Raw genomic sequence first — 18,746 nt, forward strand, 5'->3', positions numbered from 1 at the left:
GTCCATCTATCTGTCTGTCCACCCTCCCCCCATAGAGTCTCATTGTGTAATCCCAGAACTCTCTTTGTACAGCAGGCTGGTCTCAACTCACAGAGGTCTGCCTGCCTCTACCTCTGTCTCCCCAGTCTGGGATTACTTGTGTGCCATCAAGCACCACAAAAGTCTCTATTTTTAAAGAAAGTTTATAAGATTCCTTAACTTTGGAAGATGTCAACATTAAACTCTAAAGGAGATAGGAATGCATGGTTGTTGTTTGTTTTGAGATAAGTCTTACTCTCAGGGTATCTGTGTGGTTGAGACTGACTTTGAACTAAAGTCAGTCCTCCTGCCTCAGCCCCCTGAGTACTGGCATTATGGGAGTGAACTACCATATCTGTGTTCTAGAATTTCAGTCTTCTAAAGAGGCATTGCTGGACAGGGCCTGAGGAGCTGACCACCAGCCACCCTCTGATGCGGAGTCATGCCTTGGGCGACCTGCTAGGCATCAGAGATGAAAGCCAACACTCACATAATGCAAATTCTGATTTGTTTTTGCCCGCCTGGGGATAAGAAACGGGGAAAGTGTGGAAGGATTGGCTAGCCTGGCTTCTCCCTCGGGACCGAGAAGGTCAGTTACCCTTTTCACTTTTGGACACCAGCTACCTCTGCACTTAGAAGGTCCTTGGTTCTTTCAGCAGTTTTTTTCCATGGCTATCTTGAGATAGCATTTCCCTGTGATTGCTTTCTTCTCAAGAAATCCTTACAGGTTCTGGTCCAAGGCACATTTTTTTTTTTTTCAGTATAAATGCAAATTCTTTTAAAAGCTTTTATTGTTCTTGTTTCTATAGGTTCTCAGGAAAAGGGGAGAAGCTGTACCCTGCTCCTTTGCTGACTTGATTGAATCCCCCCTCTGTGTGTGTGTTTGTGTGTGTGTACATGTGTATGTGTATATGTTTTCATATATCTGTGTTGTGTGATGCTAGGAATCAAAACCCCGGACTTAATTCATATGAGACAAGGGCTTCACTACTGAAGTACGTCCCTGACTGCTCTCATCATTCTTCTTATACCATAATATATTGCTGTCTCTAATCATTCCCCTTTACATTTAAAATGATTACTGTCACTCTGTTGTGTGGACATACGTGTCATGGTGTGCAGGTAAAGACCAGAGGACAACCTAGGAGTTGCTTCTCTCCTTTTCCATTTATGTAGATGCTGGGGATCAGACTCACATCATAAGGTAGTGAATGCTGAATGCCTATGTCCGGCCAGCCATTTCACTGGCCCTCCATTTTTGTTTTCTTAAAAAGCTGGGATAGGTAGGTTAAATTCGTGATTTCTTTCTGGGTCTCAAGAAAAATAGGAACAGCTCTTTCCCTAGTCAAAGTACAAGTAGTACCTGGAGTTCGTTCCTTGCCAGCAAGGGCCCCGGCGTCTGCTCCTGTGTGCCTCGCTTCCCTTTGTCACTGATGCGATCTGGAGAACCTGTCATCTTTCCATGATTTACAAGATAGACTTTCTCCGGGCATGTCAACAGCTCTGAAGACAACGTTGTTAGGGATCAGCTTTGGCAGATAGGATAGATAATGACGTGCCCTGGAAAGGCTGGGCTATTGATGAGCCTGGTGTCAAAACTGATTGCCACATACAGGCGATTTTTCCCCTTCACCATTTCACAGGTTTTGTGTCTGTGGGGATTGTCATGAACAAGGGCAGCTCTGGCCCCAAATCAAAACGACTGTGACAACTGTGTTCCTTTCTGCTTTCTCATGAAAGGGTATGTAGCTGCCCGGTGTTCCGTGGTCTCCCTGAAGGTGGACTTTCAAAGTGATCAGCACTTGGGGAACACCGTCATCGGAAACTAATGTGTAAGCACACACTAGTGTACTTATAGGTGTCTGTGCAATGCACATGGAAGCCAGAGGATGGCCTCAGGTGTGTTTGCTCAGGTGCTGTCCACCTTGGGTTTTTTTTTTTTCTTGTTTGTTTGTTTTTAAGGCAGGGTCTCTCACTGTCCCGGATCTTGCAGTGCAGTCTCAGCTGACGGACCAGCCAGCCCCAGCATCCACCCGACTTTGCTGCCACAGAGTGGGATTGCAAGAATGCACCGCCACACCTGGCCTTTCTATAATTTCTGGGACCAGCTGGAAAGCAAGCCCTTTACTAACCAAGCTATCTGCAATTTCTTTGGAGAAGGAAGGAGGGCAGTATGTTGGGGGTGGGAGGTATGTCTATTGGCAGTGGGAGGGTAGAGCTGGGGTGGGTATGATCAAGATACACATATTGTAAACATATATGAATTGTCAAACAATAAAGAAGATATTAAAATGTTTTTTGGGTACTTCTCTGAAAACAGTAAAGTTTTAGTGCTACTGAGTGTCTTTGGGATTGTTTCCCCACAAGCTCACCTCTCTTTTTGAGACACTTGAGGAACCGTGGTCACTGACCAGTTCTTTGTGGTTAGCAGTGGAGGAGACAAAGGAAAGAAAGAGGCTGAGTGCCAAATCTGTGTCTAGAAGTTTCTCCAGTACATTCCCTGGGAGTGTCTGCCATGGAACACAGCTCATCCTGTCCCCCCAACTCCCCCCCCCCCCCCCCCCGCCACCAATCACATGCTACTCACAGATCTGTTGGGAATGTCTGTCTGCTCAACCAAAGTGTGACAGTGGTGGCTCCACTTGGAATCCCTCTGCTTGTACAAAAGCTTGCTGTCTTACAGCAGGACATGGCAATAGAACACAGGGCCATCCTGTCACCTTTGGTCAGCTGGGTACATCTGCTATGCACAGTCTCCACCTGCCTGGCCTGGGAATCTGTAGACAGGCCCATCTAAAATGAGGATTGAAGGGGTTGATGATAGGTCAAGGGCATGACTAGGTTGGGAAACTGTTTGCCCAATAAGACTGAGAACCTGAGCTTGATCATGTGGATCAATGCATAAAAATCTAGGTGTGTTGGGGGGCTGGAGAGACAGATCAACCATGAAGAGTGCTTATTGCTGTACTGGAGGACCTGAGTCAAGTTCCTAGCACCCACATCCAGCGGCTCACAACTGCCTATATAACTCCAGCCCCAGGGTAACTGACACCCTCTTCTGCCCTCCATAGGTACCTACACACATATATGCAGGTACCTGTGGCCTGTGCTAATTCACACACACACACACACACAATAAATAAATAAATGCATAAATGCATAAATGCATAAATAAATAAATAAATAAATAAATAAATAAAAGCTTTCCAGCAAGCCCCAGGGATCTGTCTTTTCTGCCTTCCCAGTGGTACTACCACCCCTAGCTTTTTCTCCTTCCTAAATCAATGTGTTCTGGGTAAATGAGACACCCTGTCTTAAAAAGCCAAGCTGGACAGCACCAGAGAAAGAATGATACCCAAGGTCATCTTTTGGCCTCTACACACACACACACACACACACACACACACCCCACAAATGCTGTCAACAGGACAGATCCTGGTGGACTTTCCGGTGTCCCCAAACTGGATGTGTGTCAAGATCATGCATGTCTAAGAAAAAGCAACCCCTTTGCACATTGAAGCCAATCTTTCCAGAATATATGTAAAACCTATCCCAAAGTTGAGTCAGGTTGAGTTGGGGTTTTTTCCCCACAAAAAAAAAATAGTGAAAAATGTTTGATATATTTATTTGACTTTTCAAAAGGCAATTTGCTTAAAGATGTAACTTGGATGTTAGAATAGTGTCCGATATGAAAAGAAACAATGCTTCAGGGTCTGGGGAGAGGGCTCAGTTGTAGAGTGTTTGCCTTACAAGCATGGGGATCTGCTGAGCCCAGAAGCAGCATGTTCACCTTTCTTTGTCACACATTGATTCATCCTGCAGCCTTGACCAGCAGCAAGTCCGTGAGACTTTTCCCTCAGAGGGCGAACAGCCAGATACCAGTGATCACCCAGAATGCCCCATGCTGTCGGTGCAGAGAACTAGCATTCTATTTTTCACTAGAATGTTCTCTCTTGATGCTACGTTCTAAGCATAACTATAAGGAAATATTTTATGGTAAAAATTTAACATAATGATATATTTCAGATACATAAGATAAGGACTGTACCTAATTCCTAGGATGGTGAGAACAAAGAAGGGGTTTGCTTCTGTTTCTGCTGTCCTCTCAAAGCAGAAGTAAGGGGAAGGGGACATGTTAAGAGCAACTTAGGGGGCTGGAGAGATGGTTCAGTGGTTAAGAGCACTAGCTGATCTTCCAGAGGACCAGGGTTCAATTCCCAGCACCCACATGGCAGCTCACAACTGTCTGTAACTCCAGTCCCACCTCACACAGACAAAAAAAAAAAAAAAAGAGCAACTTAGTATTTATAAACATCCCCAGAACGCCCTGTGTGAATTGATCTTTGTCCTTGTGAGTGTGTGTGTGTGTGTGTGTGTGTGTGTGTGTGTGTGTGTTCACATTTACCTGTGCATGCACACATGGACACCTCTGTCATTTTCTACCTTAGTTTTTGAAACTGGGTCTCTTGATAAGCTAAACTCACCAATTTGGTTAGGCTGTCAAGGCAATGAGCTCCAGGGATCCACTAGTGCGCATCTCCCCAGAACTCAAATACCAAACCCACATCACCATGTCCAGCTTCTTAGCTGGGTGTTGGGAATCTGAACTCGGGTCCTTATGCTTGCTGGATAAGCACTTTCCAGCTGATTCACCTTCCCAGCCTGAATGATAGCCTTCTGAGGCTGTCTGGGTCCATGTTTTTTAATGGTAGAAGGGAGTTGAGCCCCTCATCTGACTTCAAGGACTGAGGGGTCTTCTTGTTGCTGTACTGAGAGTCCTTCAGCAGCTCTGACCAATAATGAATTGTGTGCCTGGCTTCTTATTTCATTGCTGATAATGAATGGCTTGACACAGCAGTCATTGTTGACATGAAAGCAACCTAAGATTTTCTGTAGAAAAGTGAGGGTGGGTGGGCCAGGAGGCTCAGGGGGTAAAGGTGCCTGACAACCTGAATTTGATTCCTGGCTTCCACGGTGAAGAGAGACAATCAAATCCTGTAAGATGTCTATCACCTCCACATGTGCGCCTTAGCATGTACACATTTGTGCACGTGAAACATGCACACACAACCACACACCATACACAATAATAACACAAGTAAAGGGCTTTGTAGACACCTTAGGTGGACTATGGCTTGGGTGTGAAGTGTCTCCCAGGCTCATGTGTTTGAACACTTGGTCCCCAGGTGGTGGTGCTGTTTGGGAAGATCACAGAAACTTTAGGAATGGACCTGGAAATTTCATAGGCCAGCCCCACTTCCTGTAGGCTCTCTGCTTCCTGACTGTGGTTGCAATGTGACCTCACCCTGCTGCCGCCATGCTTTCTCCACCACTGTGGGACTATACCCTCAACCCATGTGTCCAAACAAACTCCTTCTCCACAACGAGAAGAGTAACTCGCAGACAGACTCGTCCCTTGTGTGACCAGGTTTCTTTGAGACTTTGGTAAACGTGTTCCCAGAGGGCTCTTCCTCTGAGCACCTCAGCTTGGACTTCAGGCCTCTTCCCAAAGCAGAGGCTCCAGTGCAGTTTCCACAGACCCAGTCAGTCCCATACAGGATGCTTACAGAGAATTTTAACAAATTTGATTTCTGACTTTTTCAAAAAGTCCATTCTGAGAGCAACTTGTATGAATTATTGTATTGGGTGGTGGAGTTTTGTATATGACCTGTATGACATGGGTGTCAGCCCTAAGGGAGCCACAGGGATGGGTCATATATATATGAAGAGTCGAAGACAGCGTGTTCCTCAGTCTTAATGAGCCTCTCTGTAGGGGAGGGAGTGTTTTAATTTAGAGGAAATAGCTGCACAGCACATAAATCAAATCACTTTGTGAAGATACTGTTGGCCCATCGTAGATTATATTCCAACCCTCTGAATATCATTAATAGAAGACTTGGGGGATTGAACTCTTTTGTGAGTTTATAGGCACAGATGGGATAACAGATCCTGGGAGATGAGATAGACAGGCATAGTGAACACAGCAGACAGAGAAAGTGTGGGAGATTGATCTTAAGACAGAAGGACTGGCTACTCTTGGCATTTTAAATGGTTCCTGTGGAGCTGGAGAGATGGTTCAGCAATTAAGAACCCTTGCTGCTAGGGCGCAGGATCAAAGTCCAGTTCCCAGCACTTACATCATGTGGCTCCAACTGCCTGTACTCCAGCTCTGGGGGAGCTGATGTCCACTTCTGACAACCAAGGACACCTGCACTCAGTGTGCACATATGAGTACATAATTAAATCTTTTTAAAAGCGCTATTTAAAATCTATAAGCACCTATATATGTCTGCATTGGTATGGTACACAATTGCCTGTGGGGGTAACTTTCAGGAGGCATGCAAGTTGAGACTGCCTCCGTTACAACAGTTCATGGCTCTCATTAGCATTGCCACAATGTCATTGGAAAACTGTTCTGAGACTGATCCAGTGTGATCCCGGGCTGTGGTGGAGAAAGCCAGGGAAGGGACTCAGGAGAGGGCACTTGAATTCCGGGTAAGTTCCTTAGTTTGGGCAACTGCTTCCAGTGATCTGTGTGACATATGCACAATATCACTTTGGGGCGTGCATGCATGTGTGCATGCGTGCGTGCATGCGTGCCTGTGTGTGTGCGTGTGTGCCTGTCTGTGTGTTTGTGTTATATGGGTGTGCAAATGTGTGTGGGGGTGTTCTAGCCCATACGTGCATGTGTGGAGTCCAGAAATCAATGATGGGTCCCGCCTCTATTTCTCTCGACATTGTTTATGAATTTAAGACAAGGTCTCCCACCGAATCTAGAGTTCTCTGTTCTGGCTATTCCTCCAAAACCTGCTTGTTTCCATCCTACCTCCAGGGCTGGGGTTACAGGCACATATTGCCATGCCCAGCTTTTACATGGGTGCTGGGCATCTGAACTCAGTACCACATTCTTTTGGATCCAGTACTTCATGTAGTGAGCCATCCCCCACCCCCACCCCACCCCAGTATAACCTTTTGAGAGCTATTAACTTTGAATATAATTGTTTAGAAGACCTGGCTTATAAGGGCCATCCAATACTGTTTTGTTTTTGAAACATAGACAGGGTTTCTCTGTGTAGCTTTGCGCCTTTCCTGGAACTCACTCTGTAGCCCAGGCTGGCCTCGAACTCACAGAGATCTGCCTGCCTCTGCCTCCCAAGTGCTGGGATTACAGGCGTGTGCCACCACTGCCCGGCTAGGGAAACATAATCTTATATAGCCCCCAGGCTAGCCTTCAATTCATGGTGTGGCTGAGAATGACCTTGGAATTCTGATCTTTCTGACTCTACATCCCAAATGCTAGGATTAGAGGAGGGGACCACCAATCTGGTTTATGTAGTGCTGGGTTTGAGCCATGAGCTTTTGTGTGTGCTAGATGATCACTTATACTGGGTGTCCCCAGCCATGTCCCATCACATAGGCGCTCCCTTCCTCCCTGTTCTCATCTACTCTCTCTCTCTCTCTCTCTCTCTCTCTCTCTCTCTCTCTCTCTCTCTCTCTCTCTCGTGTCTGTGTGTATCCTTGACACAGTATGCCTCTGAAGGTCAAAGGACAACTTGTGGAAGTTGGATCTCTTCTGGATCATATGGGTCCCAAGGAACTGATTGAACTCAGTTCCTCGGTCTTGATGGCAAGCACCTTTCCCTCCTGAACCACCCTTGCCCACACCCTTAGATTTTGTCTAAGCAAGGGGAAGCCTAGTGCAGTGACCCACACACAGCGTCTGCTGACTACACGGCATGCTTCTTGCATTGGGTTCCTTGTCCGGGCAAAGGTTCCTAAGGAGGGAGGGCAGGACCCTGGCCACTTGTCACCGTCCTGATTCAGTGGTAGCTTGACAGTGCTGTAGCCTTGGCTGACTCAGGTTGGGCTACTGCCCGTGGAGGGATGCCCCGGTGGTGGTGCCACAAGAAGGAGGAAGACCACCAGAAGGAGGACAGGGACCAGAGGTGTGAGAAGGATTCTCTCCACCGATTGTCCCCTTGGGATGATGGCAGTCCCCTCCTCAGTGTCACCTGTCCAGGAGTGAGCTTTCCAGGAGGAGGAGTTACGTTTTAATTAGCCACCAGGCACCTGGCTGGCTTCTGACACTTCTTCAGCTCCTTTCCGGGGACCTCATCGTCTCGAATTATTCTTGCCCATGTCCTCCACTTGCTTGAGCCTTTCATGTGGCTCAGAAGGCTGCCGCTGAGCCTCCTGGAAATCCTATTACCCAGACATCAGGATATTAATTGTCGCGTTCTCTCCAACGGTTACACAAGTACTGAAAAAGCATTTCTCCCTCAATAGTGCCTTGTCAAAATGCCAGGCGCAGTTTGTTTTTGACATTCTCTGTTACCTTAAATAATAGTCTTGCTTCTGTCACAGTGAATGTTGACTTGAAGCTGTTTGGAGGACATTTCTCAACTCCAGCTTTAATAGTGAGACCCGCGGCTTGACAGATCTTTCTCTTGCTTGCCCAAGGCAACTGAGCCCAAGGGTCATGATATCTGCTTTTCTAAGCCTGAGAACATGTCGGATGGCTACAAGCCATGGGAAACCTTAGATCCAGTTGGGCATGCAGCAGGACAGAAACACAGACACAGGCACACATACCCACACACCCACGTTAGGATTCTAGAAGTTCTGCCATCCTAGAATTGATTTATAAATCAGTGAAACACTATCCCATTTGCAAGAGCCTCAAACCTGGCTGTTCTGCCTTGGTAAAGCTCTGTCCGTTGGAGTGACCTAGTTAATTACAGCTGTCTTTAAAATCAGGAAGCATTTTTATTGTTTCTGTATCTGCAACAGAGCAAAGCCCATGCACCGCCCGTCTAGCCCTGTGCTCCTGCCTGCCATCTGTCAGGGAAAGCCTGGCTTCTCATACCCGCTGCCTTCCCGAGCAACTCAGTCTGGGAGGAATTTTGTTTGTTTGTTTCTTCTCTTTCCCACTTTCATGTGAAGGCTTTTTCTGAATTTTTCCTTTAACACCTTTCAGATGGGTAGGTAGAGCCTTCCTTCTGAAGCGACTGCTGCTTCTGAAATGTTCAGCATTTATGAGGTCAGGAGGGAGGGATAGCAAGACAAAAAGAAAATGAGCAGATAAAATGAGGATGGTAGAGAACTCTGGAATTTCAGGGGAGCTGGCATTGTGTGTGTGTGTGTGTGTGTGTGTGTGTGTGTGTGTGTGTGTGTGAAGGGGCCAAGAAATGCACAGTTGGTGTCAAAATAAATACGGAAGGAATGGTTAGTTTCGTAAGCCAGCTTTAGGCTTACAGAAGGACAGAAGTATGCCAACCACCAGGTTTTCCAGTAACCAGGGCAACTTGACTTGGCGCTTTATCTGTGGTCTCTGGATTATAAATCTAAGGGATGTGTGTGACCTGAGACACACGTTCCTAAAGCCATGCCTCACGGTTCATTTGCAGGGCTGGGGAGACGGCTCAGGCGGTCAAGTACCTGCCAGGTGAGCATGGGGCCCGAGTTCAGTCCAGACAGAGCCTATGGAAAACATGGTGTGGCTGTGTGCACTTGCAATCCCAGTGCGGACAAAACAGAGGCAGGAGGATTCCTAGGGCAGTTCAGGTATTGAAAGGTCCTGGATGGTACCTAATGGATGATATCCAAGGCTGACTGCAGGCCGCAGTGCGCGCACACGCGCGCGCGCGCGCACACACACACACACACACACACACACACACACACACACGGAACACAGTGGCACACGAGTGTTCATATACCCCCTGCCACAAATATATGTATATATGTGTGTGTATATTCATATATACAAAATAATGACAATAATAATTTCAATCTCGTTATTAAATTTTGGGGAAGTGATTTTGGGTATTTTTCCAAATGTGAGCAAATGCATTCTCTGCCACCACCTCTCTATTTTTCCCTTCCTTTTATACTTGCCCCATCTACTTGGGAGACTTATTTTATTTGTGTGTGTGTGTGTGTGTGTGTGTGTGTGTGTGTGTGTGTGCTGTGCCTGTGTGTGCCCACAGAAACCAGAGAAGGATGTTGAGAGTCCTGACCTACTGCTCTCCACCATATCCCTTGATTCAGGATCTCTCTCTGAACTTGGAGCTAGACTGGCATCCAGCACGCCTCAGGGATCCTCCTATCTCTGCCTTCCATGGCATTGGGCTTACAGGCACACATGGTTATTCCTAGATATTTACATGGGTCCTGAGAGTTCAAATTCAGGTCCCCATGCTTGTGCAGCAAGTGCTGGGCAGAGGGAGGAGGCATACATCACCCCAGCCCCAGTTTTAGGTGACAGCAGTTTTTCTTCTTCTGAGGTTTCTTTAAAAAGTAGGTTTCTTTAAAATGAAGATGCAGTTATCCCAGCGGAGTGGTGGAGCTGAGGGTATGCCTGCCACACATCCAGGACAGTCCCTCCTAGTTACTTTCCAACTGGAGAAGGAAGAGCACACATGGGTGCAGCGCCTGTCTCAAGTCACAGGCAGAATCAAACATTGAAATTGCTTGAATAGGGCATTGACCTTGCCATTCATGCTGGGGAGGTAGTTCAGTGGGTAGAGCCTCGCAGTCAGGAAGCCCTGGGATCCATCCCCGGCCCTGAATAAACTTGGGTGTGGTGCTGTTATGCTTGCAACCCCAGCATTCCAGAGGTGCAAGTAGGGGGATCGAGAGTTGAAAGTCAGCCCCAGCTGCATAGCAGTTTGCAAGTCAGCCTGGCATAGGTGAAACTCTGTGTTGCCCAGTCTGATGGCCTGAGTTCTACCCGTGGGACCCGCATGGTAGAAGGAGAGAACTGACTCTTACAAGTTGTCCTTTGACCTCTGCGTTTCCACTGGGGTATGCACAAGCATTCTCACGCACAACAAATTAATGAGTTAATTAGCTGTAGTCTAAAAATATAACAACAAAAGCACCCCAAAGCAAAACAAATAAACAAAAACAGCTAAAAACCCCAACAGTTCTGTTCATTGAAGATGGAGATTAATGTTCAAGCTATGCAAGGCTTAGGGCAATGTGCTGTATGTAAACAACTTGTGAGGAGCAGGCTCCGATTGGTACTTGTGACAGCTTTTGTTGGAAAGGATAATAATGCTCTCTTTAGCAGTCGCTGAAAAATAGCACCACTGTCTGTTTTATACATACTGATGCCTTTTATGCCAATAAAATGTGGCGCAAAGATTGTTGTTTATAAACATAAAGCTGCCATCTTACATGTGAAAGTACAGTTAGAGAGGTTGGGCGTTAGTGCCTGAGATGCCACAATGAAGATGCTCAGCTGGGCCCTCATTCTTCCCAGGATGCCTCTGCACTGACTGCGGCTACCAGCACAGGAGTGAGATGTATTCTGGTTTATGACCAAACAACATTTGATGGGGAATTTGACCGTATACACAGAAGGCACGAGCTTGCCTCTTGTACACAAATTAAATTCTCACCAGGGCAATGAGCAGCTTCATCGTCGCAGTTCCTGGGTCTGTGTCTGAGGGTTCCTGTTTGGTACTGCAGTGAGATGACTGTCTTAAGAGATGCGAGGCAAGATTACTTGTATACTGACGTTATTACATTATTTATTTGTTTTATTCATTTATTTATTGCCTGTGGTGTCCAATACACACATTACAACTTGCTGCAGAGGTCATAAGACAATCTGTGCTCAGAAGACCATCTGCATAAGTCAGTTTTCTCTTTTTACCATGTGGGTCCTGGGAATGGAACTCAGGTCATTAGGCTTGGCGACAAGTGCTGCCAGCTGAGCATCTTTGAAGGCACATATTGGGACCTTTAATTAAAGTGGAGATATTTCTAAATCAGCGGTCCCATTAGATAGGGCTGGGGACATGGCCCAGTTGGTAAAATGATTGCCTTGCAAGCGTGAGGATCTGAGTCCAATCCTCTAGAACCCATGTAAAATGGTTAGATATGGTGATCCATTCCCATCATCTCAGTGCTTGAGAGGCTAGGGTTTACAGGCAGCCATTTAGATGAATTGGGATGCTCCAGGTCACAGTGAGAGACCCTGTCTCAAAAATCAAGGTAGAGGGCACCAAAAGAATGAGAAGGATGTCCTCTGGCTTCTACATGCATGTGCATACAGAAGTGAGAACATACACACACACACACACACACAGAGTATAACAGATAAAAAGTTCACTCTGCCAGATATACTTGTATTTTGACTTAAACTTGGACTTCAAAGCCACTCAACTGCTTTCACTCTGTGTGTGTGTGTGTGTGTGTGTGTGTGTGTGTGTGTGTGTGTGTGTGTGTGTAAGCCCCTGGTGAAACTTCAGTGTTATTCCTCAAAAGCTATCCACCTTCTGTTTTTTGAGACAGGATTTCTCACTGGCCTGGCGCTTCCCAGTTGGGCTAGTCTGATTGACCACTGAATTCCAGGATCCACCTGTCTCTGCCTACCTGCTGCTGGGATTACAAGCAGACATCGCCAGGCCTGGCTTTATACATGAGTGCTGGGCAACAAATTCAGGTCCCCATGCTTATAGCAAATGTTTCTCTGTTTGAAGCATCTCCCTGTCACCCTGAACTGTTTTCACTATTCAGATTTAAGTTAGCATATTAAAAAGGATCTGAAATATTGGCATGTCCCCAAAAGCACACCCATGAGACAGACCTGTCATTTACTAAAGTTCTATCACACTTGCATATTTAAAAATCACAAGTAGGAACTATGAACTGATTTCTGCACATGTTAATTCTTTACATGTTGACCTTATTGAAGACAGGACAAAAAAAATGATTGTACTAATTGTCAGATCAAGAACTATATTTAATGACTAGAAGTAGAAAGGCCAATTATGTGTGCCTCCTCCCTCTGTCCCAGCACTTGTCCTGGAAGGAGCCCTCCCTACAAACATTCTTAACCTCTACCCTCTCCTGAGAGCACACCCTTCCTAATTAGGTCACACAGGAAGTAGAGCTGAAGGTCCTGTGGAGGCCAAGGGCGGGTCAATGGCAATCTGATGCTGATAGATGTCCACAAGTTTAGAAGCTGCTTTTGCTGGAATCTGTTGACCCTTGCCTTGGACTCATGGCTGGCTGGATGCAGGAGGAAACCCTGGTCCCTCTGCCCTCATTCTGTGACTGTTATCTCCATCACTTTAGCAAAAGGCCAGTGTCTGACTTTCTGGTCTGTTTCTGTGATAAAATACCCAGACAAAGACAACTGTAAGTGAGAAGGGTTTGTTCAGCACACAATTCCAGGTTACAGTCCATCACTGTAGGAAAATCAAGGCAGGAACTCAAGCAGTTCATCTCATTATCTTCACAGTCAAAAGCAGAGAAGAAGGGATGAATGCCCGCTAGTGCTCAGCTTCTCTCTCCTTTTCATGCACTCCAGGGTCCAACCAATGAAATGGCTCCACCCACATTCAGGGTGGGCATTCTTACCTCAGTTAACCCAATGAAGACAGTCCCCCCAGCACGACCACAAGCCAACCTGATCTAGACAATTTCTGATTCTTTTTCCAGGTCATTCCAGGTTGTGCCAATTAGGTTGACAATTAAAGCTAACCAGCTAGCTAGATCACTGTCCTTCAGTGTCTCTCTGAGTCATTCAGGGTTCCTGGAACTGCTGGTCCTGACTCCCCCACCTCTCAGACAAGGGCAACCATCTCAAAATGTAAGGCTGTATACCCTGGAACAGAAGTAAACATCTATCTTTCATTTTTTTTTAAAAAAAAAAAAATCTGGTGTGTGTGTGTGTGTGTGTGTGTGTGTGTGTGTCTTTCCTGTGCACATGTGCTTGTAGAGTCAGAGGTGGATGTCATGTTGCTTCTTCAGTCACTTCCCACCTTATTACTTGAGTCAGGGTCTCTCACTGGACCCGGAGCTCACTGAGCTAGGCAGAGTGGCCTGTGAACTCCAGGGACGAGCATGTCTCTACCTCCCAGTGATAGGATTGCTAGCAATGCCACCATGCCTGGCTTACACAATTGCCTTCTGAGAACCCATTTATTCACTGGAGCAATAAGGATCTCTGCAGACCATCCTGAATAAGAACAGAGACAACCATAGGGCAGATCACACCTTGACCAGTTGACTAGGCCTACTTAATTATGCATGCCCTTTGTCTCCTGCCCTGGTTATTTCTCTCTTTAAATTGAAATCTCACATCAGTTCTTCAGAAACTGGTCTTGCTGCCAAGCCTGTAAAGGGCCCCATGTGGTAAAAGGAGAGAACTGCTTCCTGCAGGTTGTTCTCTGGTGTCCACACACATGCAATTGGATGCATGTTTGCCCCCACAAATAAGCACAATTTTTAAAAAGAAAGGGAGATCTGATAGTAGGCTTAATGGTAAATGTGGAGCAAACAAAACATTTAAAAATAACCCCAGAGGCCATGGAGGTAGCTCAGAAGATAAAGTGCTCAGCACACAAGCACACGGACTGGAGTTTGCATCCCCAGAACCCACGAAAAAGCTGGGTAGGCATGGCAGCTGACTGTAATCCTAGCACTGGGGAAACAGGGAAAGGGCTCCCTTTGGCAAGATGCTGACCAAGAAGCCACAATTAGAGAGGTCCAGGTTCAGTGAGAGACTCCATCTTAGCAAATAAAATGGAGAGCAATCAAGGAAGATTCTGGAAATCAGCTCCAGTCCTTCACATGTATACATACACACGTGCACATGCACCATCACACACACACACACACACACACACACACACACACACACACCCTGAGATGTTCCACATCAGAGCCAAAAGTGCATAATAAAACGGAAAATGCAAATGAAGAAAGCAAAATAAAAGAAACCCCAGTAAACAAGGGATGGGGAGACAGGAAGAGAGAGGACAACTCACCATTATCCTACTTCCCATGAAACCTTACTTCCCTTCTAATAAACCCTTTACAATGATTTGAAAGGGTAGCTTTTGGTCTTTGCTTTTCTGAAATCAAATGACTGTAAGGACAACGCTTGGCTTATGTCTCCTTCACACAGTAAGGCTGGACTCCAGGTTGTACATCAGTGGTACATGGCCCTCAGATGACTTGTGTCTCTCCAGAGGAAGAGAAGCCTGCTGGCCAAACAGCATCCAAAGGTTAGATGTGTGGTTTGAGCTAAATGACCTTGAGGTTTTGAGGTTTTTCTGTTTCCTTGTTGTTATTTTGTCCTTTTTTTAAGAAATCATTTCTCTGGACCTGCCTGGACTGAGTCTACCAGGTTGATCTCAGTCCTCGGGGGAGGCTTTGCCCTGGAGGAGGTGGGAATGGGGGGTAGGCTGGGGGTAAGGGGAGGGGGTGAGAGGGGGGAGAACAGGGGAACCCGTGGCTGATATGTAGAACTGAATGGTATTGTAAAATAAAATAAAAAAAAAAATACAAAAAAAAAAAAACCAAAAAACAAAACAAAAAACAAAATGAAACAAAAGACAATCAGTATTAAAGGTTGATATATATCAATTTGGACTTTTAAAACATGTATTTCCAAAAACAAAAAACAAAAAACAAACAAACAAAAAAAAAAGAAATCATTTCTACAGGGTTTCATGCAAGGTTCAGGTTTTTCAACCCTTGTGTTACCCAGCCTGCTTTCCCCACTTGATGTGACAGAAGGGGATGCTGATTGCAGGGGTGGTTAAGCATGAACTGGCCATCATTGCTTCATTTGTGTGTGAGTGTGAGTGTGTGTGTGTGTGTCTTTGTATGTGCACAGAAGCCTGTGAAGGCCAGAGGACTATTTTTGTTGTCTTTCTGCCACAAGAGACATTCTTCTTGTTTTTTGAGGCAGGGTCTCTCATTGACCTGGAGCTCACTGGTTAAGTTAGGCTAGCTGGCCAGTGAGTCCAGGGATCCACTGATCTCCACCTTCCTGATGCTGGTATTGCAAGCATGTGCTGCCATGCCCAGGCTTTTCATGGGGATTGAACTAAGGTCCTAATGTTTGCATGGCAAGTATTCTACAAACTGGGTTATTTCTCATCCTCTCTCATTTTCTTTTAAATGGGGTCTTCTTTTGCAAATAAAAACTTTGAGCCTGACCAGGTGGGGCTGGCTGCCATAGAAATTCCCTTGATCTGCATCTGCCTGAACAGGAAGACTGTTTCAGTCTTTTACTTACATTAAAAACCAGGAAGTCTTGGAGAGGAACGTCGAGAACACCTCCCAGAAACCCATCTCAAGTTTTGAGCTTCCTTCCTCTTTGTTTGACATTCACCAAATACTTGAATTTGGTTGAGGCCTGAGGAGAATAGTTAAAATGACAATGTTATTGGACTTGGGGGGACAGCCTGTACCCCAACAAGCTAGCTTCAGCCAAGGCCAGCGTTGTGCATATCTAAGCAATCCCTAGTCAAGGTGTGGTCCAGCCCACTAGTGACCCATCATTGTCTCTTCTGTAAGGTGGTCTAAAAGCTCATCCTCTGGCTGTCCTAGGTTACTTTTAGGCGCTTTCTCTCTCTCCCCAGCATGAGATTCCTGAGGCATTCTGGTGTCTCGGGTTCATAGTATCAATTATCTGATAGTCAAAGAGAGTAACACGGGTTTCTTCAGAATAAATTTTTCCCTGCCAGGCAGTTATGATAAAAACACATTTTATTCAGTATCAGGGTCTCAGGCAGGCAAGCTGTTGAACCTATGGGTCCACCTCTTTAATAATGTCATCGTTTGTGAGAAAGACCCTGCACCTATTCCCCTCCCTTACAGAGACTCCGCTCAATGCAGGCCCGGGGCTCCTTGCCTGGTTCTTGATACTGACTCCCATAATGGGTCCCAGGGGATCATCAGTGGCCCTGCTGTTGGAGCGCCTTGTTGGAATTCTCCTGCCCGGAGCTGTCTGAGAACCATCTCCAGTCATCTGGCTCGGGGCCCTGCCCCAGCTGGCTCAGCAACTCCGATCTTTGGCAAGGCATGCGATTCCAACGAAACCATCTTACATTGCCAAAACTGTTATGCCCTTTCTTAGTAAAGTTGAAATGCTGGGTCCATCTCTCTCTCAAAATAATATAAACTCTTTTCTCTTTGTGTAATTACTGGAAGGAATGTGGAATGCAGAAAAACAACCCCAGGATTGCAAGCCAAGCTATGCAGATACCCCTTCACTTCTGGTGACAGGGAATGGCTATAAGAACAAGACTTGAAAGTTATACAAGAAGATCACTCCATTATGGTGTGTGTGTGTGTGTGTGTGTGTGTGTGTGTGTGTGTGTGTATGTATGTACATGTATGTGGGTTCACGTATGGGTGCAAATCCATGGTGCATATATGTGTGCATGTGTGTAGAAGCTAGAGGTCAATCTTGGGTATCATTCTCCATGTGCTGTCCATATTGCCTTCTCTCTCTCTCTCTCTCTCTCTCTTCTCTCTCTCTCTCTCTCTCTGTGTGTGTGTGTGTGTGTGTGTGAATGTTTGTATTTGGTTGCATGTTCCCATGTGTCTCGATAGGGGCCAGAATTAAACTTTGTTTGCCTTCTTTAGATATGCTTTACTTTATTTTTTGAGGCAGGGTCTCTCACTGAACCTGGAGCTCACTGATTGAACTACACGGCTGGCCAGCAAACCTTAGGGATCCTCCTGCCTCCATCGCCTCAGGTCTGGGGTTATAGGTGTGTGTTGTTGCACCTTCCTTTTTATGTGGGTTTTGGGGAATCAAACTCAGATCCTCATTCTTGTGTGGTAAGCGCTTTTCTGACTGAGGCATCTCTCCAGCTCATTACAAATACCTGGTGTGTAATAGATGCTCAATAAATGGGAGCTGAGTTGGCTGCTGTGATTGGCGACAGTGACGGTGTGTTCAGTGGTTCATTCATCAGTTCCAGTGCATTGCAGATGCTGACCAACAGAACTTCCTCCCTCATCCCATTGTGTCCATGTGTGTGGAGAGTAGTCATGGGCAGTTGAAGCCATTGAGGAAGGAATTAACCAGTATTAAATCAATGGCGGAGGGAAACGTGAAGCCTAAGACAAGAGAAAATAGACTGAAAACAAGGACTTGATTGTCATGAGAGAAAGACACTTCTTTTTCTTTTCCTTTTTTTGTTGTTTGTGTGTGTGCTGAATGTGTGTGCATAGGCATTTGTCTATGCATGTATGTGTGTGGGGGGAGTATGTGCATGCATATGTGTGAGTGGGCAAGCATGTGCATGTATGTTTGGGTGTACAAGGTTGTGCATTTGTGTGGAAGCCAGAGGATGATGTTGTGTGCATTCTTCAATCATTCTCAACCTAATTCTCTGAGACAGTCTCTCACTGAACCTGGAGCTCACTGATTCAGCTAGGCTGGCCAGCCAGCAAGCTCCAGAGAGCCTCTTGCCTCTCCATAGTGGTGGATTAGAAGTGTGTACCACTGTGCCCAGCTTTCTCATCTGGGTTTTGAGGCTTGAACTCAGATCCTCATGCTTGTGCCGCAAACATTTTCCTGACTGAGTAAGACAAGTCATTTCCCCAGCCCCAAATCTCGCTTCTTTAGTGATCTAAGCCTGGACCTAAGGGGTCAAGTATGTTGTCAGAAACAAAATCTTGGTTTCTAACCTACACCCTTTGCCTTTCAGCTTCCCGTGGCTCCCTGGAGACGGACTCCTGTGTCCTCCTTCTTCCTTTCCGTGAACGCTTTGCAGGTTTTTGATTTTACTGACCTCCTGGGAGGGTTGGTGTGTTAGTTACTTTCCTCACTGCTGGGACAAAAGATTTCGATAAAAGCAACTTACAGGAGGAAGGAGGGAGGGCTTATTTCAGGCCATGGTCATTCCCTAAGAAGGTTCTGATGCTCACTACGACCACTCTTTTCTCAGCCTGCTCCACTTATT

Source organism: Peromyscus leucopus, chromosome 15 (genome assembly GCF_004664715.2).
Source record: "Peromyscus leucopus breed LL Stock chromosome 15, UCI_PerLeu_2.1, whole genome shotgun sequence".
NCBI classification, from domain to species: domain Eukaryota; kingdom Metazoa; phylum Chordata; class Mammalia; order Rodentia; family Cricetidae; genus Peromyscus; species Peromyscus leucopus.